The sequence below is a fragment of the Zonotrichia leucophrys genome, chromosome 1 (genome assembly GCF_028769735.1).
Source record: "Zonotrichia leucophrys gambelii isolate GWCS_2022_RI chromosome 1, RI_Zleu_2.0, whole genome shotgun sequence".
Lineage (NCBI taxonomy): Eukaryota > Metazoa > Chordata > Aves > Passeriformes > Passerellidae > Zonotrichia > Zonotrichia leucophrys.
Genome location: NC_088169.1, coordinates 69094011 through 69121192, shown reverse-complemented (window position 1 = coordinate 69121192; position 27182 = coordinate 69094011). Strand labels below are relative to the sequence as shown.

General features: G+C 45.4%; 1 long non-coding RNA gene across 3 annotated transcripts in view; it reads left to right on the top strand.

The window, feature by feature from the left end:
- The window catches only part of LOC135449529 (uncharacterized), a 67941-nt gene that overhangs the window by 22820 nt on the left and 17939 nt on the right, over positions 1-27182 (top strand). For 2 of the 3 annotated variants that reach the window (XR_010440756.1, XR_010440758.1), the window contains exon 2: positions 6894-6961. This is a non-coding gene — a long non-coding RNA (uncharacterized LOC135449529). Of the gene's footprint in view, positions 1-6893; positions 6962-23072; positions 23200-27182 lie in introns of all 3 variants that reach the window. The other variant, XR_010440759.1, reaches the window with a different exon arrangement.

Sequence of the window (27182 nt, the reverse complement as noted above, 5' to 3'; positions counted from 1 at the left end):
CAGAGCACTAAACTAGGAAAATAATCCGTTAACAGCAAAGTCATCTTGAATCGGAAACTTTCAAGATTTCATTTTTAACTGCAGTGAGAATTTAGCGTTTATTGCTGCTTTGCTTTTGGTTCCTGTTTTTGCTAGCATTGAGAAATGAGGTGCCTTAGGAAGCCGCATGGTATGTAACAGGCAGGAGCAGCCTGTATACAAAGGAAGGAAGATGATGTGGCAGAACATTGTTGAGGAAAGATCCTGTTTGTACAGGGAGCTGCAGAATAGTAAAGCAGAACAGAGCAGGGATGCAGAATTGAAAGGAAATCGACCCAAAATGATCCTGAATCCTGTTTGTGTACAAGAGCCCACTAGAGCCACCAATAAAATTTAAAAATCAGGCTTGTCTTTTCTCTGATTTCTTATTCTGCAGTGGAGCAGAGAAGAGAGAAGAAGAGAGGGCAGACATGCTAGCTTGAATTCCCCTGCCAGTCTTTCTTCCCAGTGCAGTCCTGCAGCAGTGACTGCAGCAGCACTCAGGTTTGCTTTAAAACTGCTAGAGCTCACCAGAAGTTTCTCAAAAGTCATTCCTAGCTGTGTTTTATCCCAGGGACACTTATTTCAGGAACAGCTTCTGAAAAGGTCCTGGCTACCTTTCTGATTTTTTGAGATATATTAAAAAAAAACATCTCTAAGGGCTTGGTTTTGGTTGTTTTGTTTTTTTTTTGAAACAATTAACTGATTCAATGAGCTTCAGTTCCTGATAAATATTTGCCTGTTCTGCAGATGCTGTATGTGTAGCAGAGGGAAGTGACTTCCCTGCAATATATGCCCATTTCAGGTCACGTACTCTTTTGTTAGCCCTTTTAAAGAACAGCCACTTAAGGTCATTACATTCTCTAAATAAGTCTCTAATATGGTTTTCAATAAACTTATCTCCTCAAAGTCATATCAAACATCTTGATAACATCTTGTTATCTCTGCAACAGGAGGATTAGCCTGTGAGTAATCTGGGTGGTGCTGCAGCGTTTGGGGTTTTTTTTAATTGCTTCAAGTGGTTTATGGTCAAATTTAGAGACCAATACATGCAAATCCTGCATCCAAACTTGAGTATTTGTAGTTACTTTTTTGCTTGTATGTAATCTTCTTGCTTTGGTGCGAGCAACTTTGATCTTTGATACACTGACCAGCTTCCTGCAGTAGGCGGAAAAGACATTCTTAACTGTGTCTGCAAGCTGCGTCAAGAGTTTATCCAAGTTGCTGACTCCTAAAATTCAGGCAAGCAGTGCCACAGCACATACTATAAATGACCTTTTTATCCTGGCCTGCTGGCTGTAAACAAGCTTTATACAAACATAGGCAAGGAAAGCACCATGCTAAGGTGTTTTTTGATTTCTTTGTGTTGTTGATATGGTAGTTTGGGTGGGCCCTGCTGAAGTCCCCTATAAAAAAAGGCAGTGCATGAAAATGCCTCCCCCATGAAATTTGAAATAATCTTAATTGTAACATGCCAGAGATATTCTAGCACATATCAGAGGTGTCCTGGACCCGAGCAAAAAATAACATGATTCTTATCCCAAGGCATGCAAATGCAGTCAGCCAGTGCTGAGTGGGGAGTGAATCACTGATTCAATGAGCTTCAGTTCCTGATAAAACGTCTGGGAGAGAAGTAACTGGTCAAGGAGTTTTTCTAGGCATTGAGAGCCTAGAAAGCCTGTTTCCTCAGGAAATTTCCAGGAGGAATTTGCATGGTTTGTGCTTTTCTATGGGTGATGAATGATGTCACTGGATAATTTTGGTCATTCTAATGGCAGTGCAATATGGGTGGGGCAAAGGGAAAGCAAAGGGGGCTAAAATTCCTCCCTTGTTTTAGATATGTCATCTGCTCCTCACAATGTGGCTGGCACCTCTCACTCTCTGTGCAGATGGGTGGGGCAAAGTGACCCTGGAGCCAGCCAGAGCTCCTGTGCTTAGCTGCAGCAAGGTGGGGCAGTGCCATGGACTCCATCAGCTCTCCCTGCCAGGGATGGTGAGGTGCTGTATAGCTAGGAGATCCCCAGACACAGTGAAGTGCCATGTGGCCACGGGATCTCAGGACTGGAGGGCTTGTGGGCAAGTATGGGCTCCAGGCAGCAAGTCCTGCCTTCCCATGTGGCCCACATATGAAGTTGGGGATGTGTCTGGTATATATATGTGTATATATCCAAGTGATCCCTCCTGCAGATCCCATCCCATGCTGGGGACACATGGGATGTATGCCTCCCCAGCAGGCACACTGTCCCTTTCACAACTGGCAGTGAATGACCCAACTCTCTATGAGGCAGCAGCAGTGATGCAAGTTTTAAATTATTTAAAAAAAAAAAAAAAAAAAAGGTCCCAGCACACTTCCCAGTCCTTAAGTTCTGATGTCTGAGTATGCTATGTGGCATCCCAGGTGGGATGGGGGCTGTGGACATATACTTCAAGTAGCCATCAGCACCAAGGTATGTATCTGCAGGATGTGGGTATGGAAGTGCCTGCTCAGGTCTGCTTCTGCTGCTTCAGTGTTGACTAGGCATACTAAAAACTTCATTGTGGTAAGGAATGTCCTCTCTTCTCACCGTTTTGGTACATTTGTGCAGCCTCTCTGGGTTTGTATGATGCATGTCTGAAAAGGAAACAGGAAGGAGCTGCAAGTGGAAATTTCAAGCTGTCAGCAACAGAGCAAACCCCAACCAACTTCCCATAGCCTAGGTGTAAAACTCAGGCTGTGCACTTCAGCTTCAAGTGACAGAAGATGCTGAATTTTATACAGAGTCTTCTGAGATCAGCAAGTGCTGGAGATGAAAGAAATGGCTTTGTCTTGGTTGTATCTGCCCCAGGAGAGGGCCCAGGTTCCAGCACCCCTTGGCACAGCTTTGCCTGTTGCCTGTGAGCCCTCTCTGAGGTGTTTTTCCTTAGGCTGGCCACCCTATTTTGTTTGGAGGTAGCTGTGGGAGAGGAGCTTGCCGTGTATAAAAGCTCTGCTGCACCACTTGATGATGGGGGAGAGAACACTCCCTGGTCTGTTTTGCTCACAGCATAAATCACAGTGTCACATTTGTCTTTGGCTTCACTAGAATTGTACCAGAGAGCTTTAGCCCATAGCTGTATAATGCATGTCCAGCTGCCATGAAAATGCATGTGAATAGAACAGGATAAAAGATCTATGATATGAGAGCCTAATACCTGTATTGTCAAATATTCCTATGTGTACACCATCACCCAATCCAGAACTGGTCAGCACAAACAGTGCATGGAGGAGTACAGAATTTATTCTGATCTCCAGTTAATCAGTTTCTCACCCAAGGACTGATGAGTGTGTGATCTTTTTCTAGGAAAGAGCCACTCCCACCAGCTATAAAATTTCACAAATCCACAAAACAAACAAGTTGCCATTCTGCAAAACCCTCATACCTATGGAATCCTCATTTCCTGCGAGGTGTGGATTTCAGGTGAGCAGTGCTGGATTCTTGGATTACTTTGCTAGGCTGAAGGAGCATACCCAATACATGTGTATCTGTAAGTTGATATGAATCCAACTAAAAAAATTAGCAGTGAAATTGTGCAAGTTCTGCAAACTTACAGTGTCCCATGTAGGTGGTTGTTGTGCTGGTCTGCATTCATACAGGTAAGGGCTTCCTTCTATGTAAGTGTGAGGATGAGTGAAAATGTGATTGTCCCATAGTACTGACAGATTAAAACCATTATTTTCTAGAGCTGTGAACTCTAGACATGGTAGAATGGACAGAAAGAGGATAATTTTCCTGGAAAAGACTGGGTAGCTGAATAGGGATTCTTTTAAATAGGATGAAAGTAAGAGACCAAGGGGTGTGGATCATCAGTGCTTCGCATTTGGAAAAAAGTTTGTGAGGATTTTCAGTCCATGGGGAGATGAATGGAGACAGAAGGCAAGTCCAGAATATGCGAAGGTAGAATCTTCATAAGGCCTTGCTGCAGGGCTGGTTTTCTGTGCTAGTGGTTTGGGGAACTGGTAAAACTGGACGGGGATATTAAAGGCTGTAATCCCAATTCATCATTTATAGCCTGCTCGTGTCCAGGCAGACACGGCCATCCCAGCCTTCTCAGATCCAGTGAACTGCTGCATTTCACAATCATGGGAAGGGCTTCCCAGCTGCACGATCTGAGCGTTTTGAAGTGACACATGGTGCATTATATTAACTTGGTTCAGACAACCAGCTTTAAACATCTGAATCTGATTTCTTGATGCTAATTCTTCTTGCTCAATCTTTATTTCAGCTGTGTGGAATTCTCAGACCTTTTTGACCCTGATTTATCATTTCCTGATGTTTTATTGCTAAGTCATTGAGGTTTCAGGGAGGCTGATGTTTCTAAAATGTGCACACCTTTGATTGTATGCATGGGCGGCGTGTCAGAGCAAACTTTTCATACGCTCTGTATATATCACTGTCTGCAGTGCTGTGTGCTCCGCAGTTGCACCATTTGGTGTGCTTATCTGCATGCCCCATTAGTGCAGTCCTCCTTAAAATGTGGTTGTTATTTAAGGCTTTTCAAAAGCTCAGCCTCTGCACAGTACAAAATTTGATCTGAGCCTACGTCCGCTCTTGTCACTCAAGTACAGGTTCCATCTGTTCCCCTTTTCCTCTCCCGTTGCTGCTTGCCACATCCAGACCACATGCTGCTTATACATTGTACAATAGACATTTCTGCACACACACTTCTGAAAATGTGGCTCTTAGTGCTGTATTGTTCACATGTGTCTTGTTGCTTAAGGCAAGTTTTATCAGTAACAATTTTGTTGTTTACTGACACATAGAATAAAAGGGGTACTGTTAAAATGTGACTTGAGGAGAGTAAAAAGACCTTTGATACACCAATTACACAATTTCTGCCAGCTTTCTGATCACTCTCCCCTGCCACCACTTCCCCAAATTCTGTAGTTACCCAAGAATAAAGCAAGATCCTAACATCACTCACGGTAAGGGCCACTCCATTCTGCATGAGGCTGCTCCATGTTGGTAAAAATTCACCAGCACCTCCCCTGCTTCTGTGTCTGGTGAGGAGAAAAGATGGGACCTTCTAGCACTCCCTTCCAGCAAGGCAGCTCTGGCTTGTGCTTTAGATCTCTTTTACAGGTCCCCCGTGGTACCTTGCAAAATGGCTACCTTCTTCCCTTTGGGGAAAGAAAATTCCCTATAGGAACTAGTTCCAGAAGAAAAATCAGTGCTAGAAAAGCCTATGAAGACACTTCTCCTGCAGGAGCTGAGCTGAGCTCTAGCAGCTCCCCCAGTGTGCAGACTGGAGCAGACCCAGAGGTATGCAATGACAAGGGAATTAACACAGGCAGATTCCCTGGGAGCCTTCTCAGGCCTTTCCCATCACACCTCACTCCATACATGTGGTGAGTATCTGCAAACAGATCACAATGGGTGCAACTCCCAGTAATGTTCCTGGGTGTCTGCAGCAGGGATGGCACACAGCCCAAAACACTGGATTATTGCCACCCAGGGATTTCCCACACCAGGAAAATCCCCAACTGCCCAAAACCTCCAGTTTCCCACCTGGAGAAACCCAAGATGTGCCCATGGCAATGATAATTTCTCCTACTGGGGAAGACCACAAATGGTAGGAATAGAGCCTGTTTCTATCCGATGAAAGCTCCCCTGCCAAAGACAGTGTGTGCTTCCGACACAGACACAGTCCCCTAGGAGCAGCCACACATCTCCCCTGCATCCTGCACGTGCAACCAGGGGCTGAAAAACCACCTCAGGACAGGATCATAAAGAGCCTTTTCTGACCATGGACTACAGCCATGGCTCATAGAGTGTCTCATGGCTACTGTTCCACCCTGTGGCTCCCATCCCACCCCGTCCTCTCTGCAGATCAGCAGAAACAGTGAGGAGACCCAAGGTCTCTTTTCCCTCAGAAGGGGTGGGTAGGAAGAGCCAACTTTTGTTTGCACCAAAATTCTCATCATTTTCAGATACAATTCACTGAATATTCTGTGTACCACCCTGTACCAAATTTGAGGTCATCCATCGGAGGGGAAGCATGAAGGATACAAAAGAAGAGAATGGAGCAAGGATACAAAAGAAGAGAATGGAGCAAAGCTCTTGGCAAACTGTAGTAAATTGGAAAGGAGGCAGGTAGGAACAAAAATGAAGCAAGTGCTTAAAAGAGTTATTCAGGAGAAACAAGGGCTTTAAGTGACGTTTGAGTACGGGAAAGAAATCAGTATCCGTGGTTTCCACTGGTGTTCAGAGTGCTAAAAGCAGAAGTGGTTGCTGAAGTCTAAACAGGAATGTGAGGCTGAGCTCTCAGCTTCCTCCCAAATTGTATGATTTACAGGCTCACTTGATTTACAGGCTCACGTGCAGAAGAGGCCTTCTTTTATAGAATTTCAGGCCTTTTTGAAACAAATTGCTTTGTGAGCAGTGGAACTAATGGCTCTTGGTGTCCTGAGGGTCTCTGACCACTGCTTCTTATTCACCTCCCTTCTGTCCTCTCCTCCTAAAATAAAATGGCTGCAATGAGCTCCACTCTTCCCTCATCATATGCTCCAAGACCCTTTCCTGGGCTGCAGTCAGGTCCATATATGCTGGCTGATCAGCTAATGCATACATGGCCAGTCAGCATGCACATAGCCAGGTGACTGCTGGCTGCATTTCTTTAGCTGAGGTCCCTGCCCCTCACACTGCAATCAGTTTGCACAACATTTGGAGAGGAAATCAGTAGCTGTTGAAATTTCTACCTTTCAGTCCTGTGTGAAATCAGGTACAAAGTATTGATGGAGCTGGACAGACAGATCTGAGCTAAAATGGTTCTGTTGTATCGGCTTTGGATGTACATATAGCATATTAGTCCAGGTTCTGGAATTCATTTCTCTCTCTCTTTCTCTCTCTCTTTTCCAGCTATTTTTAACCTGGATGTGTTCTGTGATATGTTTCCCACACAGCACAGAAACTGGCACAGCTGAGGGGTGAGTGAGTGGTGGGAGAGGGGAAATCAGGGGATGCTTATGTTGGTGGTGCTGCTGAAAGAAGTGCTCATCAAACGATAGCCTCTCAGATCTGTGTAATGTGGAGTCCCACACCTCCCCACAGAAAAATTGTTACTCTAAATATATTCACAGTCTTAAAGTGCTCAGATACAGGGCAAAAAGAGCTAGAGAAATTAAGGGGAACTCTAAAAATATCCAGCAGAAACAGCAGCCAGTTTTGAAATGTAATATTTTCTGTCATAGCTTAACATCTTGGTACTGCCCACATTCTAGTGTGTACATCTCAAGACATCCCTTGCAGAGGATCTCATAAGGAAAATTTTGTTTGTGGCAGCTCAGTCTCTGCACAGAGTGCACATCAACTCAGAAACCCTTTATCTGACTTAGTATACATGCAAACCTCAAGCTTGAAAGAACAGAGTTTTTGTGTGGAAAAATATAGGAAAAAGCTTCTTGAGTATTAATTTATAAAATGAGACCTCTTAATGTGAAGGATTTCTTCAGTTAACTATAGATAATTATAATGTGTGAGATCTGCTTTTCCCCCCATGTTCTGTTTAACACTGTTTGTTAGACATGAAAGGAAAAGAGGATTAAAAGGGAGATATGGTATTGTAAACAACCCTTCAGGGGAGGTGGGAAAACAACAGTAACTCTCTCAAACAGAACACAAAGATGCCCTCAGGAAAAGGTTTTCAGTGTCCTGCATTTGAAAGTTAATGAGTAAATTGATGTCAAATATTGCTTTAAGGACTGACAGTGCCATCTTTAAGATCTCAAGCATGCACCACAACTGAGAAGAGACAAAGGGAATTTTTAATGGGCAATAAATGGATTAATATTTTTTGAAGCAAAACTACAAGCAGGTTAGTTCTCATGGGATGTGAATTTGATTGGTACTTCCTGGCACTGTGACTTTATTTTTTTCATTGCTTTACACTGTCTTTTGATGAAGCACTGATTTTTCTTCTAAAAAGAAAAAAAAAAAAAAGTGGTCTTAGTAAATAATCCTCCTTCAAGTTACAGTAAGTCCCTTGAGGAGTACAGAGTTGGCTGGTTTGGGGGTTGTGTAGGCACGTGCCAGACCATCTGCCCACTATCCTGTTATGCCTTGCCTCACACCAAGCGCACGTTGCTTGGTCATCTCTGCAAGGTCTTGCAAGGTTGCAAGACCACCTTGTACAGATGCCTCCTTCACCCAGAGCTACCTGCCAAGAATGTTTTAAGACCCTACTAATGTCTTCCCAACCTTTTACCCACTCAGGGATCCCAAAACCATACCACCTGTTCCCAGCTGCCTCTTACTTATCCTCACACCTCAGAAATGCACAGGCCACTTCACAAACCTTTCCTGCTCCCCATTTCTCAAAAAACTCCTTTGCCATCACCACAACATTGAGACACATCTGCTTACACTACCATAAGTTGCCAGCCTAAAAAAAAAAAGAAGAGAGAATCAGCTCCTCAAGTTTAGACACACAGACACAAGGGAGCCCAGCCTTGAGGGAGTGCATCAATAACACCTCCACCCTCTTATCACTGCTGCTCTCTGGCTCACTTAACCTATTCCCAAGGGTCAGCCACTACCTTCCAGTACTTTCTCCATGGATAAAAAACACTTAGTTTAACTTTTCTGCTCAGCTGCTATGTTCTAGCTCTTCCTGAGCAACTAAAACCCCAGTCTGTTCACACTTTTATGCCAGACCCTGCCTCTCAGAGCTAAGGGTTGTAGTGCTTTTTGAAAACCTCCCAGCACTCAGCTTCTCTCCAGGAGACATCCTGACCGAGTGCAGCATCTGCCCTCTCTGCAGGAGAGGTGCCTGTGCTCCAGCACGGATCACATGGCTCCCTTGTGCCTGCAAGCTCGAGTACTTCAGTACTCGGACAGAGACACAGGCTTGGCTCCTCGGTGTCATCTGCCTCTCTTCTCAGGGCATTTTTCCATACATTCCCCATCTCCTCCCTCTCATTAGCTTCTGGGTTAGTCTCGGGCTCATCCCTATCTAAATGACAGGCTGCCAAACAGGCACATAAGCTTTCACTTGGCTTCCACCAGGAAATGCAGCTTTGATCTGCTAAGAATGTAACTCTTAACAGCTCTCCTGCCCCATCAGAGATGACACCATGTGGGATCAGCTCTGCTGTGCTTTCTCTCTCCCCTTTGGAAGCCCCCACCAGCAAGGATGCTAACTTTACACTACCCAAAAGCAAGAACCATGCTGGATCACACCTTTCACACACAGGTACATGCTCAGACATACATACACTGGCTCTACTGCATCCTGCCCCATTTCTGAGCAACTGGAGCATGAAAGTAGGGAAGCAAGAGGATACTGAGGTGCTCTATGTTTTTATGAGAGAGAGACTGCTTGAACCAAGTGTCTGAGTTCTGTGTAGTCCCAGCTAACTGGCTCAAGGCTCTAGCCAAGCTTGTTGTGACCCTCTTTGGAAAAACTGGAGTTCAGCTTTCGTCTGGCTGATAAAGTTTGTATTGTAAAGAAACCAGAAATACAAGTCCTGCTCAAGAACTGTGCTGTGCCTCAGGCAAGAATATGAACACAGGCTTCTCCTTCCAAATTACAGTGAAAAAATCAGGTATTCTCAGAACAGCCCTGGCTGGCAAAGCCTTGCTTGCTGAGGTACATGTAGTTTGTACATCTAAGGGCGATGATGCGAGACTGGGGACAGCTGGGGCAGGGAAACACAAAGCCATTTGGATAAAGGGTTTCCCCATGGTGCAGAACCAAAGAAGAGTTTCAGCACCATGTTTCTCCTAGGCACAGGTCAAATCATCTTGATGCCTCAATGGATTTGACTCACCAAGAACAGCATCACGTTCAGCACAAGGTGCAGCACAGAGAAATTGCATGGGCAGGTGTTTGCAGAGAAGCAGATGGAAAAGGTGGGTGCTCCAATACTATCATGGCAAGCATGGAAGAAAGAATTTGAAGAGGGCTATGGAAAAAAACCTCAAAATTCTCCTTACCATGCATGAGATCAATTGGTACAGCAAGGTTAAGTCTGGGTCTTTTCAGTGGGAGGAGGAAACCTCCCAAGCTGAAAACTGTGCTCCCATTCCCTGTCCTCATCCAATGCCCAGACTCATGTTGAGCATCAATATTGTGTGAAACATGAGTCCTAGTACATATCAATGTAAAAGTCCTTGAATTCTAGCAAGTTCCATCACACTCCAGGGAATGTCCAGTTTCCAGCTTGTTTTCTGCTCTTTCTGTGCCTTGATTCATGCTAGACATGGATTCAGTCTTTTAAAAAAGACACTTGGATTGAACAAAACAGTCTTTTTACTGAAAAACCTGTCCTGAAAAACCACACTCCAACATCCCTTCCCTCCCACTCCCTTGCTCCAAGTGCAGTGCTGGGCATAAGTCATCTCTCCAAATGCAGGTGTCAAACTCAGAAAAGGAAAACCAAGCAAACTCCCGGGACTCCAGTTAGTGAACTGACTGGATCTGCACTGAGTGTAAAGCACAAGCTACACTCCAGAACTCACTGACACCTCCCTGAAATCCTGAGGATGCACAGTTGGAGACCCAAAGCCAGACCTATAATGTGCTGTAGAAAAGTAACAGCTGCTGTGAGGTCCCAAGTCTTGCCATAGCAGGGACTCTTTGGCAGGTATTTCAGAGTCAACACATCTAGACCCCTAACATTATTCCCATCCAGTACTGGTGTGTATTTTAACTTGGACAGTGCCCAATCTGCACAGTTAGTGTTTTCCACACAAAAATGCCTGGTTGGTAAACTTCCAAGTTGTTCTATTTTAGATTCAATGAAGAGTAGCAGCTTTCCATGGAACTTAACTTTGTTCTTTCTTCCTCTCTTTTCCCTCACCCCAAGATTCCTAAAAGACCCATAAATTTTCATTTGGAAATGCTACTTGAGGTGCCTCATGGATGTCAGAGTTCATTTGTTCTGTCCTTCAGGCAGTGGGATAGTTTCATTAGAAGCCCTTTTTTACCTTGAAAAAATACCTGGGGGGTCAAGGAAGGTTACAGTGTCCCATCTTTACCTTTTCATTGAGCTGCTTTTCCTGAAGAGAGTGCAGTAGAGGCTCTGCTGTTGACTTCTGAAAATTCACAATTTTTAACACTGTGCTGCTGCCCCTGTGGTGTGCACGAGTGTATGGTCACTCATCACCATGAGGATGAGGAGCAGAATCACAGCTGTGGAGAAGCCACCCCTCCATGGTCAGAGTATATATCTGCTGATGTGCAATTGCCTCAGAGTGGGAGATATGCAAAAATCCTACTGGAAACCTCTTATTCTCCTGCATCCAGGTTCCCCTACTTCTGCATAAGAGCTGTCCCACAGCCTGCAAACAAAAAAAAAATGTCCTAAACAGCTGAAATTTGCAGGAGCATGTCATCTCCTTATCAGCTCCCACTTTGTGGTACATTTCTATACTTGTTTTGTCCCATTCTGTGTCTCCATAGCTCTCAGAAAGAACTGAGCTCCTTCCAAGTTGTAATGATCCTCACTTGTTCATTCCCTCACAAACAGAAATCACTTTGGCCAAAAGCCAGGACTGCAAAAAGGGCCAGGCACATACACGGGCAGCTTAAAAGCACCTCAGCTTTGGGAAATCCTGCTGGGCTGTAAAAGCTGCCACAAACCCAAATCATATCAAGCAAGGCCTGTCTGATAATTCTTTGGCTCAATCCCCAAACTGGCTAAACTGCTTTTCCATACAAAGTATTTCCAGGTGGGTTATTAGGTCCTGTATCCCTTCCATGTTGTATTCTCTCATGGTTGAAAAAGACATTCCTTAGAACAAGCTATTTTTAAAAGAAAAGCAAATATTCTCCTTTATATTTCTGGCTCCTATCAACCAGAAGGATACTTTGCAAGACACAAACTGTTCCCACTGAGTAGCACATGGGTCTTATCTGCCCACAGTGTCTGTGCCTGTGCAGGACTTTCAGCTGGGGATATAATTTACATTTTCACTAGGAGATTGATGCTGGTAGAAGTACCAGTGTGAAGAGTTATGCAAGTATGAAGGGTCATGCTTTGTTAAACCTAGTTTCCCTTCCTGTATTTTTATAGCAGCATCACTGCAGCCACATTTGAGTCTGTGCTGCTTTAATTGTACCAGAGGAGTTAAAAGGAAAGAACTGAGCCAAGGGTGCCCCACAGCTGGTTCTGGCTGGGCTGTGTGAGTCGCAGTGTGAGGAGGAGGCAGAAGCCTAGATCCACACAGCCCTCCCAGCTTCAGGTAGGCACACCTGGGCTGTTTTACATGTGTGCACACGAGATCCATCAGTAAAGCTTTGTTGAAATAGCTGCACTTATACAAACCCTTCATGGTGTAAGACAGCAAAGCTTTGGGAGGGCTGGTTTGCTGCACTCCCTGTGGTGGATGGAGCAGGCATTGATCGACCTGCTGTGACTTTGGCCCATTGCAAAAATCTATGCTCAATGTGAACGCGATTGTTGGAAACCAACCACAAGTGTGAGACCTGTAGATCAGTAACTGGATACTGCACGACAGAAGTAGGTAAGGAAAAAACAGGGCTTTCATTTGAAAACTGTAAGAAAAAAAAATGGTTTGTTGGTTGATTTGAGTCTCTCGGGTCTCGGAAGGGAGGTGGAGACAGAACAGTACGAAACCCAGAGGTTTCTGTGAGTTAGAACAAACTGTTTCACTTTGAGACGCTTGCAGACACGATGATCTGGACAAGTGTCTTTAGAAAAAAAAAAAACAAAAAATACCCCGCAGTGACCAACAAAATCTGGCCAGGCGGCGATCGAGCTGACCGAGCTGCGGGTGAGAGGCCTGTCCCCAGGGCAGGCTGCCTGCGGCACACGGTGCCAGCCAGCATTTCTCTCTCAGCGCTGCTGGGAACAGGCACGTCTCGATGGGAGCCCTGTCAGCTGCGTGCCGCCTCGCCAGGCCTGTGCTCCGGGCTGCAGGCAGGGCCGGAGCTCGGGCTGCAGCGCTGAAGGCAGGCCCGGAGCAGGCAGGGCCGGAGCGGGCAGGGCCGGAGCTCGGGCTGCAGCGCTGAAGGCAGGCCCGCGGCACCGCCATGACTCAGGCTCCCGGCTGCCCTGCACGGCCTTCCTCTCCGCGGCCTCCCGGGCCGCGATGCTGACATCGCCCACTCTGGATACCGTCATCTTTTTCCAAAGACAGTGCTGCCAAGCGCTGCTGCCAGCGGCTCACGGCTGTGCCAGGCACTCGGCCAAAGCTCCTGCCCTTAGCCCACGGCAGCCCGGCTCGTCGATGAGTGCCAGTGAGACAGCGTGAGGGCTGCTCTGGGCTGCAGAACAAGCTGGGAGTCCTGGAAAAACTGCGGCATTACCGGCCTGGCAGAGCCTGGAGAGAGCCCCGTGCTCCTGCGGGAGAGCAAAACAAAGCAGGAGCTGTTGCAAACACTTTCTATTTCCTCCCAGTGAATAGTAGAAAGCCCCACCCAAATTTCACTCCTCACTCCCACTTTATGTTAAAAAACAAACACACTCAGAAAAAAAAAAAAAAAGGAAAAAAAGTCAACATTTGCTACTGCGTGTTGTCCTTGCTTCCATGTGACCCAGGCATGTGATTAAGTTGTTGATACTTGTTTTTTATAGGATCAAATTCATAGCTGCTGTAGAAGCCTGTGTAACTTGTCAAAGCAATTCTCTACCCTGGCAAGTTACACAAGCTGAGGAGCTTCTGTCGGCCACAGGGTATCCTGCCCATCTCAGCCTTCTCCCTACATGTGTGGCGCCTTCTCTCCATCCCAGCAAAGCCACCAGTTGTATACATTTTTTAGGAAAACAGGCAAAATCCCTCTTAGCTGCACTGCAGATCTTGGTGAGAGGCCCCTACCCCATGGCAAGTCAGTATTTTCTTCCAGCCTTTCTTTCTTCCTCTTGGAAGTGCTGCTTAAATACAAGAGAAGGCTAAGACTCCACCAAAAAAAAAAAAAAAAAAAAAAAAAAAAAAAAAAAAAGTAAAGAAAATGGCCCAGCTTGCCAGCCCACGGCATGCTCTGTGTTTGGTTTCCGCTCACAGCCTGCACAGCCCTGCCTGTGTGGATCTGTTGAGTCATGTTGCATGGCTGGATGGGATGGGGCTGTTTGCTTCCAGCCTGCTTTTTGTTCCCAGCTCTCCTGAACCATCAGATGTTACCTATGCTAGGGAGCCACAGTGTTGCCATCAGGCCCCTTTCCCTCCTTGGCAGGCAGGAACTCTGTGGGACCAAGGGGTCATGCAGAGCCTGTGTAGGGAAAGCATAGGGACACCCTTTTCCTCAGGTGGTAGAAATAACCATGGTCCTGCTTGTGGTGTCTCCCTGTGACCAGTGTGCAATGCACTGGGCCACATCAGCCCAGCAACCACTTCTCAGGTCTCAGTATTCCTGTAAATAATGGGGGAAGCCTCTGCATCTGTGACTGCCTTTGAGCAAGCCTCTGAGATACCTACACAAGGCTCTGCTGCTGGGGGTGGCCAGGGAGCAGGCCAGCACCTGATCTAAGGTGTCCTATTTATGAACCTGGAGTCCAGCCACAGGTCCATGATTACACAGAGGCACAAGTAGGAACCAGTGCTGCACTGTTGCTCCTCAGCACCCTGTCAGGGGAGCACTGGGGGTGTGAAATGCCTGTGTCTTACCCCAGCGTTAATTCCTGAGTACCACAGAATCATGGGATGTGTCAGGCTGGAAGGGACCACAGTGGGGCTTCTGGTCCAACTCTCTGTTCAAGCAGGGCCATCCTAGAGCACATGGCACAGGATTGAGTTTAGACGCCTCTCTGGGTGTACTGAGGCAGAAGACACAAGTGTCAACCTTAGAGATCTCCCCAGATTGCCCCAAATCTATGTGTGCTTCCAACTGATGCAACACAGTCTTCTTGGGATTTGCTTTTAATTACAAATGAGTTTTTGTTCACAGTTGTAGGTACTACCTTTCCCTATGGGCTTTAACTGCTTACAAAGTTGCTCCTGCAGCAGTGGTGTCCCTTCCACTCTTCTGCAGGGCTCACTGCTGTTAAATTGCTGTAGATGCTTCTACCTGCAGCCATCCCCAAGCAATGGAGACACTGCATGTTTTTTGAAGCAGGAATCAGGTGTAACAGTCATATAATCTGCCCCATACAGAAAAACATTCTATTTTTCTGTGGGTGTCTTGTTTCTGTCAAACATAAAGCCTGAAGGCAGCACTGGACACATGCTTGCTTTTCCCCTTTCCCAATGTTTCCCTTCTTCTGTACTTTGCCACTCTATCTTCCTTCTTGTTGGAAAGGTAAATCTTTAGACATGATAATTTATCATCCCCTCTTTTCATAATGTCTGGATTTGAATAAGAAAGTCACAATCTCTAAAACTCATTGAAAACTCTTTAAGTTGCCCCATTCTTTGGGGAAAAATTGTGATGTTAGTGTTCTTCTGTTAGAAAAAAAATTTGGAAACAGCATATTGCTTTTAATGGCAGTTTAGACTGTCAGATCCAGGAAATTTTAGGCTTTCTGTGCTGAAATAAGAAATCATAAAATTGATAACTTTGTTTGGGTTAGAAAAGATGTTAAAAGATCCCAATGCTGTGGGCAGGGACGTTGTTTCACTGGATCATCTGACCTGTCTTTTAACACTTCCAGTGATGGACATCCACTTTTCTGGGCAAGCTGTGCCAGTGTTTGGATGTCAGTCAGCATACATCATATCCCCAAAATACATTTATTTATAGGTTTTTTATTTTTTTGGTATTCTGGTCTTCTTGATCATGGCCTGTGTGAGCACCTAGTAGCTTCTCTAGGCTCTCTCCTGTGGCACGCTAGTCTGAAATTCCTTCTCTCCCAAAAAACTCAGGCAGCTCGTGTCTGGTTTGCATCAGACCTCTTGTGTCTCTGACACAGGCTGAGGTCTCTGTGCATTACTGGTTTCTTTTTGCTGAACAGGAGCCTCTAAATTTTTAAAAACCTTTATTCCCATGGTTGGGGAATGTTCTCTTTTGCCAGATCACCAAACCATCAGCATGGAGATGCCAATTATCCATAGGTCCCTGAGCAATTAGTTGGATGGGGTTGAGTGTGTGGTACTCAGGAGCAGTCAGTATAATTTTTTTTGGTTTTTTTCAGATCAGTATAGCTTGTTGTTTCTTGTTGAGAATTACTTTCTGATATTAACAACTCCCTCTCTTCTCAGAATTCTCTTTTTTCCTTAGTGATGCCAGCAGGAAACCCATTTCTGATGGCAGATATTTATAGGAGTAATAGACCTTCAGTTTTCCAGATTTTAACTGAAATGTCTACTTTGCATTTCAAAAAAAGAGTCTGAAATACTCTGAGAAGGTCTGCCATTTTCTGAGAAACTCTATTAAAAATTAATTTTCAGTTCCTTCCTTTTCTGCCTGCCAATATTCTCTGGCAGGTGGGTGTTTTTTCTGGCCAGGAGGGGGGCTAATCCACATCTGTTTTCTTCTTAGCCTGGCAAGGCCTATAGGGCAGAGATTGCTCTGGTACTTGTGCTGCTGCTGAGGGCAATACACTGAAGCCCTTCACAAAAAACAGTTCAGCTGCTTTCATTCTCCCAAATCAACAGCTACTTGCAAAAACAGAGAGAAGTATTTTTGCCAGTCTCAGATCTCTCTTATTTCCCCATGAAAAGTTACATAGACTTCTGTGCCAGGCAGGGGAGAAACATCAACTCTCCTCAGTGGTCATCACAATTAATTGAAGCTGTGAGCCAGAGCTGCATTTCATGAGCCCAGAGCTTTCCCATGCAGGAGCTTTAATTTCAGTGAGGGGTGCCACATTAGAGATGAGCTTCCAGGCTCCCAACAGCAAGTCTGTTGCAATAACTCTGTTGATCAAATAAAGTTTCTGTTCACAGCACAGAGCCAAAAACTGTTTTTGATTGCAGCCTTGAGGAGTATTTCTTGGCTCATAGTCAATGTTTTAAGCAATGTGCTGCTCTACAAGTCATTACCGATGTTTGAAATCTCTTCCTTCTTACTATTATCCTCAGAGATGTGGAATGAAGACTATTTACCTTTCCCTCATAGTTCATTATGATTATTAAGCCAGGTATGAGGACTTGTGCATGAGAGTTGAATATAGCAGGCCTGTTCTGGCTGTGATATTATTTTCAGAAGAAGTTAGTATATTCAGAAATATGGCCAAGTTTTTCTTTTTTTCTTCTCCTAACTGTATTTGTGTACAGAGATTTCAGGATTTCACAATACCATGTTGTATATGCACTCTGTGCTGGAAGCAGAAATAACAAGGTTTCTCACTGCTACATTACCAAGACACTTAAGCAAGCCTCTTCATTAATAAACTGCTGCCTTTACCTTCAGATTCTAGTGCCTGGTCTCACCACTGCTCATTCTCTCAGCTGCCTTTCCACCCCTCCACTGAATTTAAAGCTACTTTGGGTGCCCCACTTGCCCCTTTGGGTCCTACCAGCTCCTGTGAAACAGGTCCTGAGGCCATCTCAGAGAAGTGAGGAGTGAGCGAGGTCTCAGCATAGATGGGGAATGTGGGCTCTTGCAGATGTGTCCCCACCACACCCACAGCAGCTGTTTCCAGCTGGAGCTACCATGTGCTACTGTGCAGTGCCATGCAGGAGTGCTGTGAGGGTAGGAAAGGGTGTATGTGTGCATTGGCACTGGGTTACATGGCAGCAAAAGAGCAAAGCTTGTTCAGCCAGGCTTTGATCAACCTGGCTATGCTGATTCTAGCCCTGGGGGCACCTTGGGCTCTGCAAACCACCTTCACTTGGTGCAGTGGAGGTGGATACTGAGGTCCTTCATGGCTTTCTCACTGCACTATTGAGCCCTGTTTTCAAACAGGCTCATTTACATGAGACTTCCACACATTAATAATTACATTCAGGCTCCTCCATGCCAAAATCTCTTTGGAAAATGCAAGTTGCTGTTATAAGTCACTGCAGACAGTGGGTGGATTAATTGTCTCATCTGAAGTCTGTGAATAATATTTCTCTCAGCCCCTTTTTCCAAGGATGGGGAGATGGCAGTGGTGAAGATCCTACTGTTGATGGAAGTGGGAACACAGAGAGCAAGCTGCAGTGGGTACAGAGCCTGAACTCCTCTTCTTCCCTTTTAAATTTAGTCTTGACAGGTCACTGTGGAACAACCTGATGTATTTGTTCTCTGGATGGAGAAAACTGAAATTTCTCAGGCTTTTTATTTGTCTCGTTTCATAAGCACTTCACCCATTCTTAAATAAAAATGAGATGTCTGCATAGACCATGAGCACTTTCACACTGTACAATTTTCTCCTGAAAAGCAAACTTTTCCTGCTCTGAAGAATGTGTGTTTTTGCTGGGCACATCAATTTGCACATTCTCCCCACTGGCACTGTCCTTTATCCTCTGCTTCCAGGTCACCGTGGCACTGCATTGGAGTCTGCAGGAACAGGGACTGTTTCATGACTTGTAGCACCTACAAAAGTGAGGTTTTAATCTAAACACACATCCCTAGTCCATAAATACAATAAATTGGCATAATGAAAATGGATAACTGGGAAAGCATTTCATTGTGGAAATAGTACCTAATATGGGAATAATTCCTAACTCCTCAGGGTTTCAATGCTCCTTTCTGCTTTGCTTTGAGCACTCAAAAGCATGCTCACCACAAGATGGTTTGTGTTAGGAATTATGACATTTGCTTAATTAAATTTCAGAAATATCTAAGTGGCAGCCCTACTGGGCCAGAGTCAAGAACTTTTCCATGTTTTGTGGTGCTCAGGCAATGCTGTTGGTTGGTGACTACTGAGTTTTCAGTTTATACTCTCAACAACACATTGCTGATGGCAAATATGATCTGACTCTTTGGTCTGGAAGCCTTACCAATACAAATCTGTCTATAACTTAGCTATGCTACTCTAGCCAAAGAGAAAGCAGCATTAACTAATAATTCTGTAGCTATGTGGATGACTTTTATTAATAACATAACCAGGTATTTTATTAATGTTGCAGTCCCTGAGAGCAAATGCTCATAACCCGGATTATGCTGCATTGGACTCTCAGCAAGGAACAGGACATACATGCTACAAAGCCGTTGACTGCAAGAAAAAATAGATGGATATGGATAGGATCATGTAGGGCCAGGAGCAGGTATGGGTACGAGGCCCTGCTAGCAGAACTGAGCAGTGGGGACAGTGTCTCATCTTGCATGGAGCTGTCACCACGATTAAGTCAACCTGTCTCAAAACTGTGCCCATGAAGAAAAAGAGACAGGTCATTGCCATGGAAGACTCCCTTCTGAAGGGAGAAGAAGGCCCCATATGCTGTCTGGAACCACTTGTGAGGGAGGTGTGCTGCCTGTCTGGGACATGGGTTTAAGAAGTGAAGAGAAAGGTTCTTGCCCTTGGGTTGTTCTCCACTATTAGTTTTCTGGTAGGCAGCAATGAAGTTGCACCAGGAAGTCCAAAGGCAATCAGGAGACACTTCACAGCTTTGGGACAATTGGTTAAGGGATCTGGACCATAGGCAGTGTTCTCCCTTATCCTACCAGTTGCAGGGGATGATAAGAAAAGAAACAGGAAGAGACAACAGATCAATACCTGTCTCTGAGCCCAGTGTCACCCACAGCATTTGGGGGATTTTGATCATGGGTCAGTTTACATGACAGCAGGGCCACTGGTCAAAGATGGGGCGTACCTGTGTCAGAGGGAGAAAAGGATCTTTGCCCTGAATACTTGGAAAAATTTGTTCATCATGGGGATTGTCAAGCATTGGAACAGGCTGCCTGGGGAAGTAATAGAGTCCCTGTTCCTGGAGGTATTTAAAAGACATGTAGCTGTGGCACTGAGGGACATGGTTTAGTGGTGCACTTGGAACTGCTGGGTTACCAGTTGGACCCAATGCTGTTATAACTCTTTTCCAACATAAATGATTCTATGATTCTATGTCTGCATGCTGGCCTATCCATGTGCCTTTAAAATCAATACTCAAGATCCTTTCGGTCAGCAGATCAGAACAGGGTTGTCTTTTAAGCAGTAGCAAATGTTCAGATACCAAAAACGCCATGTAAATCCGTGTGTACGTACAAAATGTTGTCGGTTCCTGGCACTTACAAGGTACTCCTGCAGCTCCAGAGCATGCATAAAGCCCCATACATGTAGCAGCTCCCCCAGACCTCATGTCAGTCTCCCTGAAACTTGAAAATGTGGTACATGCAGGTGTACTTTGTAATGGCAGCACATTTCAGCAAGGCGCAGTGTTTGGTGCTAGAGCAGCTCTGAGGGAACTGTAGCTGCTCTGTGCCACCTTTCACTGATGCTACCTTTGCTTCTGTCTCCATTCAATCTGTTTTAATTAGCTTCATCATAGCCACCACAATACTGCTGCTGCAGAGCTCCCCAGAATGTCTGGCCCTGTCAGTACCTGGCACAGTGAGCAGAGGTTGTAGGGCTGCTGTCTGCCACGAGGAGAGCTCACAGAGCTGCTGGGACCAAGTCATCATGGGCTGAATGCAGTTTGGGGTGAAAAGGCTAGCACAGGCACTCGGCTGCCAGAACACTCATGGGTGGAGAGGAGCCCTGAGGCAACACTTTTGTGCCAGGTCTTCACTTTGAGGATTGGATCTGGCCTTGAGGGCATCTCAGAGCCCTGGGAGGCTTTGAGGGTGGTACTGGGGCTGTGTATGGGTGTGCTGTTGATGCATTATGGAATTCAGAGGGCAAAAGCTTGGTCAAAGAAACAGCAATAAGTCCAGAGGTGCCTAAAACTGAAGAGAGCAGATGGAGCAAGTAACCCAGATGTATCCAACTGGACAAAACGAGTTGTATATAAACAGTCTCAAACTGTTTACAAAGTCCAAAAGAAAGAGGAATACAAAAGATTATTTTTCTCTGTGAGAGCAGAGGACACATGCTGGTTCTTTGTCCCTTCCACCATTGTTAGAGAGCTTGTTGCTGGTGATGACATGGTCTGTGCCTGTGGTGTTTTGGAGTGTGGGGCTCCCCATGTTACACAAGCGCTTCCATTGGTCACCCAGCCATTTCTGCAGTCTCTGCAGATACATCAGGAGAAGCAGAACAACTACAGGCACCCGTTCATTTGACTTCTTTCTCTTCTGCCCCTCTCCTTGTATCAGAGCACCAAATCCTCCTCTGCCCTGGAGCAATCAGTCATTATCAACGACCTTGCTACTGCCAGGGCTCTTCTCAAGCCACTGAAGTCAAGATGACTTCTGGGAAAGTGAAAGCAAGTTAGATTTTCATCTGCTGCAAAAAGGAAAAAAAGACCATTTTAAAACTCTCTGGGTTTTTTTTTTTACCCCATACCCATGCAGGACAGCAGGGTAAGGCTGCAGCACTGCAGAGAGATGGCTTATCAGAAGCTTGTCTGCCATGATAAGTAAATAAAAACTCAGCAACTAGATCCTTTTTTCCCAAGAGAGGGGGAAATTGGCAGAGGACATTCAGAGAATGCAAAGGGCTAGTAAACATTGCAAAGATTGGAGTTGCATGGAGTTGCAGATCTCTGGCTAGAGAGAGAAATTGTTTCAGGCAGCCAGAGGATGCTGCATGATCTCTCTGTTAGCAGAAAAGGAGCCTGCTGAAGTGTCTGTGGTGTGCATGAGTGGAAGCAGCAATAAACTGTGCCAGGATCCTCAAGTGAACAGAACCTGCTGCAAGGAGACATGGTCTGGGTTAGTTGATGACAAGCAGAATTCCCAGCAACAATTGCCTCCTACCCTGGGATATCTCTTCTTCTACTATTTAGTTCTGAGTGAAGCAATTGGACTGTCAACACTCATGGTTAGACCATGCTCACAGGACCACAAGCCATGGTTCTGCAGCAAAGTGGAGAGACTAGAGGTGGACACAACACACTGCTGCCTGTGGGAGAAGGAGGAGTAGAGAGGGACTAGCATTTCTTAACCTTTTCTGCTAGCTTCTTGGAAAGAAGACTGCAGGACCAGCTCCTTAGCTGGCATAAAAAGACATGTATCCATGGAGCTGAAGAGTGTTCATTTCCTTCACTAGGAAAATAATAGAAACACAAAAATGTTTGGAAAAGTCCTGTGAAGGTGCAAGGTCATCCAGGCTCCTGCTTAGCACAGGACTATCACATTACATCAAGTCAGCTTTGGCATTGTCTAGCCAAGTCATGAAAGCCTCCAATGATGGAGAATGCACACTCTCCCTCTCTGGGACATGTTTTCTGCTAACGTCCATTCTCTTCTCCCAAGCTCCAGCCTGGGTTTGTTGCCCCCCGTTTGTCCACCTGTTGCTTGCAGGATGGATTGGGGTCCGTCCATCTCCTCCTGAGGGAGGTGTGATTGGCAATAGGGTCCTGTTGGATCACCCCTCCACCTTCCTGTCTCTGGACTGAACCCACCCAGCTCGCTCAGCCCCTGCTCCTAGCTCGTACACTGTGCCCCAGCAGTCTCAGACCCCTCTGGCTGGCTCTGCTCACACTGAGGGGTCCAGAGCAGCCGGAACATCACCCATGGCCTCTGTGGAACAGAGGCTTCCCTCTCCCTGCCATCTGCATGCCTCCTCCTGCAGTCTGCCAGGCACTTTGTCCTGCTGGCAATGCCAGTACACGCTGGGCTCAGACAAGGTGGGACCTGTAATTATAGCAACATGAAAAGCAGCAGAGGTCTCATTCACTGCATGGAGATAGTACAGTAAGCAAACAGATTTAAAATCCAATTTCATAGACACAGAGATTACATTAATCTCTTTTAATAGCTAAACAATTCCATTTTCAAGACAGGACAAAGCATGGGGATATTCTTGACAAAACTGGTGCTTCAAAGGTGCCTACATCAGATTTCCAATCCTAACTCCTAAACTGCTAATGGTAGAACCGATTGTATCTTTTCATACAGTAGTGCTACAAAACTTGCTTTTAATCTCCTCCTTTTGTAACACGCTGTAGCTGCCTGGGCTTGCCTGTGGGAAGCAAATGTAGATTGTCTTTGCCTTCAAACACCATATGAGGAAACTTACCCAGCCCTCACCAACTGATCTTGGGGGCCTGTGGAACAATAAAAGCCCAAGTTATCAAAGTATCTGTAAACTGGCTTCTGATTTCTAGCTAGAGTACCTCCCTGAATCTGGACCCTTTGATTTAAGGTAGCTGCTTTCTTTCACCATGTCTCAACAGGCAGGAAAGAGCATAGCTTTAATTCCTGTTGGCTCAGTCACATTTGCTCAACATGACTGAAAACCCCCTTCACCTCTAGAAATGCAAAAGTGAATGTGGATCTACATTGGAATCTTCTGTCCTTGTAGTAAGTACTGTGTAATATGCATGGATGTTTCTATACTGCCAAAAATATTGGTGTAAAATGCTTTTCTTGTTGACACTGTTTTGCTTGGAGAATCCAAGTTATCTGTCCCAGGGAAGGCACTATTCATTGAACTAGATTGCACATTTTTAGAGAATTTTCAGGTCTTGTAGTCTAGCCATATCCATTTTGGGTTGATTTCTGGTGTTTTTGTTGTGATTTAGGGCTCTGACAAATGAGCTCTAACAAGTGATGGTGAGGTGACTGAAGAGGACCCACCCAGCTGCTCTTACTGCTCCACTGGCAAAGATTACAGTCCCTGCAGTGGAGCTGGCAGAAGACAACATTTGTCCAGGGCAAAGCTGCTCCAAATGGCACTGGAGTTGAAATCTCCAAGGAGGTGGGCTTATACTAAACAGAAGACTGTGAACTAGACATACTGAGATGTTGTCCATAATGGTTTGTGGCCACCTAGAACAGCTCTACTTCAGTGCCTCAAGTCCTAACAGATCCTGCCTCATATTCTTGTCCCTTCCTTTACACCAGAACTGGCAGTCATCTGATGCTAATACAAAATTATATAGAGACTTCAAGCCAGCCAAATTTTCTTCTCATTCACCCAGAAGGTGTGGAGGGGACTGAAACACCACCAACTTTTATCAGATTAATCATGGTAACCTGTTTCTCAGGTAGCAGTGAAAGTGTTCCTGGATCTCAGTGCCACTCTACCCTGTGGTCACAGGGTGATGTCAAGGAACAGCAGGTGACAGTGTCTTCATCTGTTCATTTGTTTTCCACCCAAACAACAATCTGGGGCCAGAGCCTTCCCCTGATGCTCCTGCATGGCCAGCTAGCAAGGCTTTGCTGCCAGGGAAGTCCCTTCTGTCCTGTTCTGCTAGAGGGGTAACGTGCTGTAGTGGTGGCCTGGCTGTCAGGAATGGAGCTGGCATGAGCAGTTGTCTCTTTCCCCTCCTGACTCAGGGGGTGTCTGGCCAGAGACTGCCCTTGCACCCCCATGCAGCAGCAAGCAGGAACCACAGCAGGAGAGTCAGGACTGACTGACCTGAGCACTATTTCCTGGCTAAATTCCATAAGAGTTTTCCTCTCCCTGGCCCATTACTAACATGGCAAAATATCAGTGGGAAAATGCCTGGGCCTTAAATATACAATGAGCCTTTCCCCACCCATTACCACCTAACTGATAAGCTGCTCCAGGCTATCTTGTTTATGTTTATGAGTCTTTAATACCTCGTAGCATTTGCGTTTGCCTTGAAGCTACAGGCAGCTATGTGCTGTAGCGTGCTGAATTTTCGTGCTGTAAGTACAAACAGATGTTTGAAGATCTGCTTTGAAGCAAATCTATGCCCTCTACATTCTCTCCCAAGACTTCTCAGGAACAGCATGCATCACTGTATTCAGAGGAAAGCTTTGAAGGGCAGTGAGAGAGGAGACACATAGAAATAGTTAGCAGTGGAACAGGAGCACAGTCACATTTCTATTGCATAAATCCTTCACAGCAACGCTTCGGACAGCAGTGTGCATTAAAAAATTTGCAGGGCCTCATTTCTACAAAGCAGCTGCTGCTGTATGCACATCTTGCCTAGCCTAAGTCACTAGCTAGATCCTTGTTGCCCTCAAGAGCTATTTCCTGCAGCCTAAATAATTTCCCTGATACCAAAAATCTCAGGGTGAGCAGAAGTAGTACAACCTGAGCAATGTGCACAGATGGCTCTTGCTCACTTCCACTGCTTCTGCCAGCTGCTCTTAGGCATGGAAAAGCTTCAGGAGGCGGACTCAAGTGGCATTAAGTAATTTGACTCTCTCAAAAACTCAATTTAGAGTCAAAACCTGTGAGACACCCCATGATACTTCATGTTGCATGCAAAATAATGGGGAAGCTTAAACAGCTTCTGCCTCAGGCAGCTCCCAGTTTATGTCAGAACACAACAGAAAGGCTGAGAGGGAAAGGTAAGACGGCAGTGGTGAAAGCAGCCAAGATTGTGCGGTGATTGCTGTGTGGGAGGTTGCAGCTAGGACTCTCAGATGACTCAAACCACTGTGGTATGGTTTTGGTTTTATTTCTTCTTTTCTCACATTTTGAAGGAGAAGAGGGTGTGTCTGGAGGTTCAGATGCTAGCTTGGAACTTGGGTGATCTACATTCAGGTATCTGCCTTGCCAGTGACTCCCTTGTGTATGCTGGTCCCATCCTTCTGCCTTTTGCCCCCCATTTTCCAAGGAAGAATGTGTTTCCATACCCCTGAGGTGTGTGAGGTTAATACCTGTGAGGAATTTAGCTACAGTATGAGAGAGAGTCATATCAGGCCATGAAGTGGTTTGGTCTGCATTCACTTTTTACCGTAGGCAATGGACAGCAAAGTGGATCCTTCAGAGCACTGTGTGTAGCTGACTTTTAAATGCAAAGCAGTGTTTGACCTGAGCTGCACAGGGAGCTGATATTATGCTGTAAATCTCTCTAATTCCCTTTGGAGAATGCTTTTTCTTAATTCTGCTTCATTTCATACCTCTCACATTTCTTGCTTAAACATGAAAACTATTCATATCTTTATTTATAGAATTCTTTTTCATTTCCTAGTAACCACTCTTTTGTCTTGCCTAGTTCCATTTCATCTGATACAGTTCTTCCTCCTTTCCTCCCTTCCTCCTCCTCATCCTTGAGCTTAGGGGATCTCAAAAGGTCCTATCTGGGAGCCTGAAAGCTGCTTGCTGTACCCTTCCTTACCCAGCACCCCTAAAGTGACCTGAGTGGAGAAAAGAAGACATTCTGGGGGGGGACAGCTGACTGCAGGGCCTTCCCCTGAGGATTACACTGTGTACATCTGTACTGTAGTGAACAAATCTTGTCAGAGGTAGTGGCTCCTGCAAGTCATGTACAGCAGATCTCCTTTAAGCATCAATGAAATTTGTGATGTTTTTGTTTGATATCTGCAACCTCGGGGAAAAGAAAGTGTGACTCTTGCCTTGTGTTTGCAGCTGAAAACTTATTAAGGACAGAAAAGAAGATGCACCTCTATTTTTTTAGTCTTCTGCATGTACAAACAGGATTTTTTCAGTGTAAATTGAGAGGTGTAAGGCTCAGCAAGATAGGATGGGGGAAAAAAAAGAAAGAGGCGCAAATCTCTGGATAACTGAAAAAGTGAAAGTGCCCAGTGAACGAATCCTCACACGAAATCTCCTGTTTCTCCAAAAGAAATGAAACCTTTCCCAGGGATCTGACACCTACTTATAGTGTTTTGTCTTCTAAAGAACATCCAAGTTACACCAGGAAGTATGACCTGCCCAATCATAAGTCAAAACAAATAAATATTCTTGGGTTTTGCCTTTTGCCTGCTCAGTGCCAGTTTTTCTGTGCCTAGAATGAGTCTTTTAATAAATTCACCATGAACATGGAGGCTAGGGAAGCATCTCCCTGGCCCTGTCACCTCCACAGTGGCTGACAAAACACAGAAGAGCTCAGATAGCCAATGATCCCACATCCCAACAGGTTGGCACTCCATTTTTGACCTTGCTAGTTCTCAGTGCAGGGCTTCCTGCTCGATCTTGTCTTTCAAGGAGGGACTGTCCAGTTCCCTTTTAGAAAGGGCAGTTTTTTAAATTGTCCTTGTTTGAAAGAAAACACTGTGTTGGGCAGCAGTGAAAACAGAGAGCTGAATGCAGTCTGGTGTGTGCTATGCTGATGTGATGAGGCTGGGCCATGAGTCCAGGAAGTTTTGCTCATTTCTGCACTGTGTGGTGGTAAGCTGCTCTGTACATTATTTTTCCTTTACCCTGGAGCTTCCTCTCAGGACCCTGCCAGTAACTTGATCTTGCTTTGATAAACCATCATGCAGACACGATGTGAAACTGTAGTCCTAATGACCTGTGTTATTTAAAAATCAAATGACACTTTCTCAAGAGAAAGTTCTTTAGTTCCAGTGTTTTCCTAAGATAACTATACCAAGGCAGCATATTACCCTCCCCTGTAGTT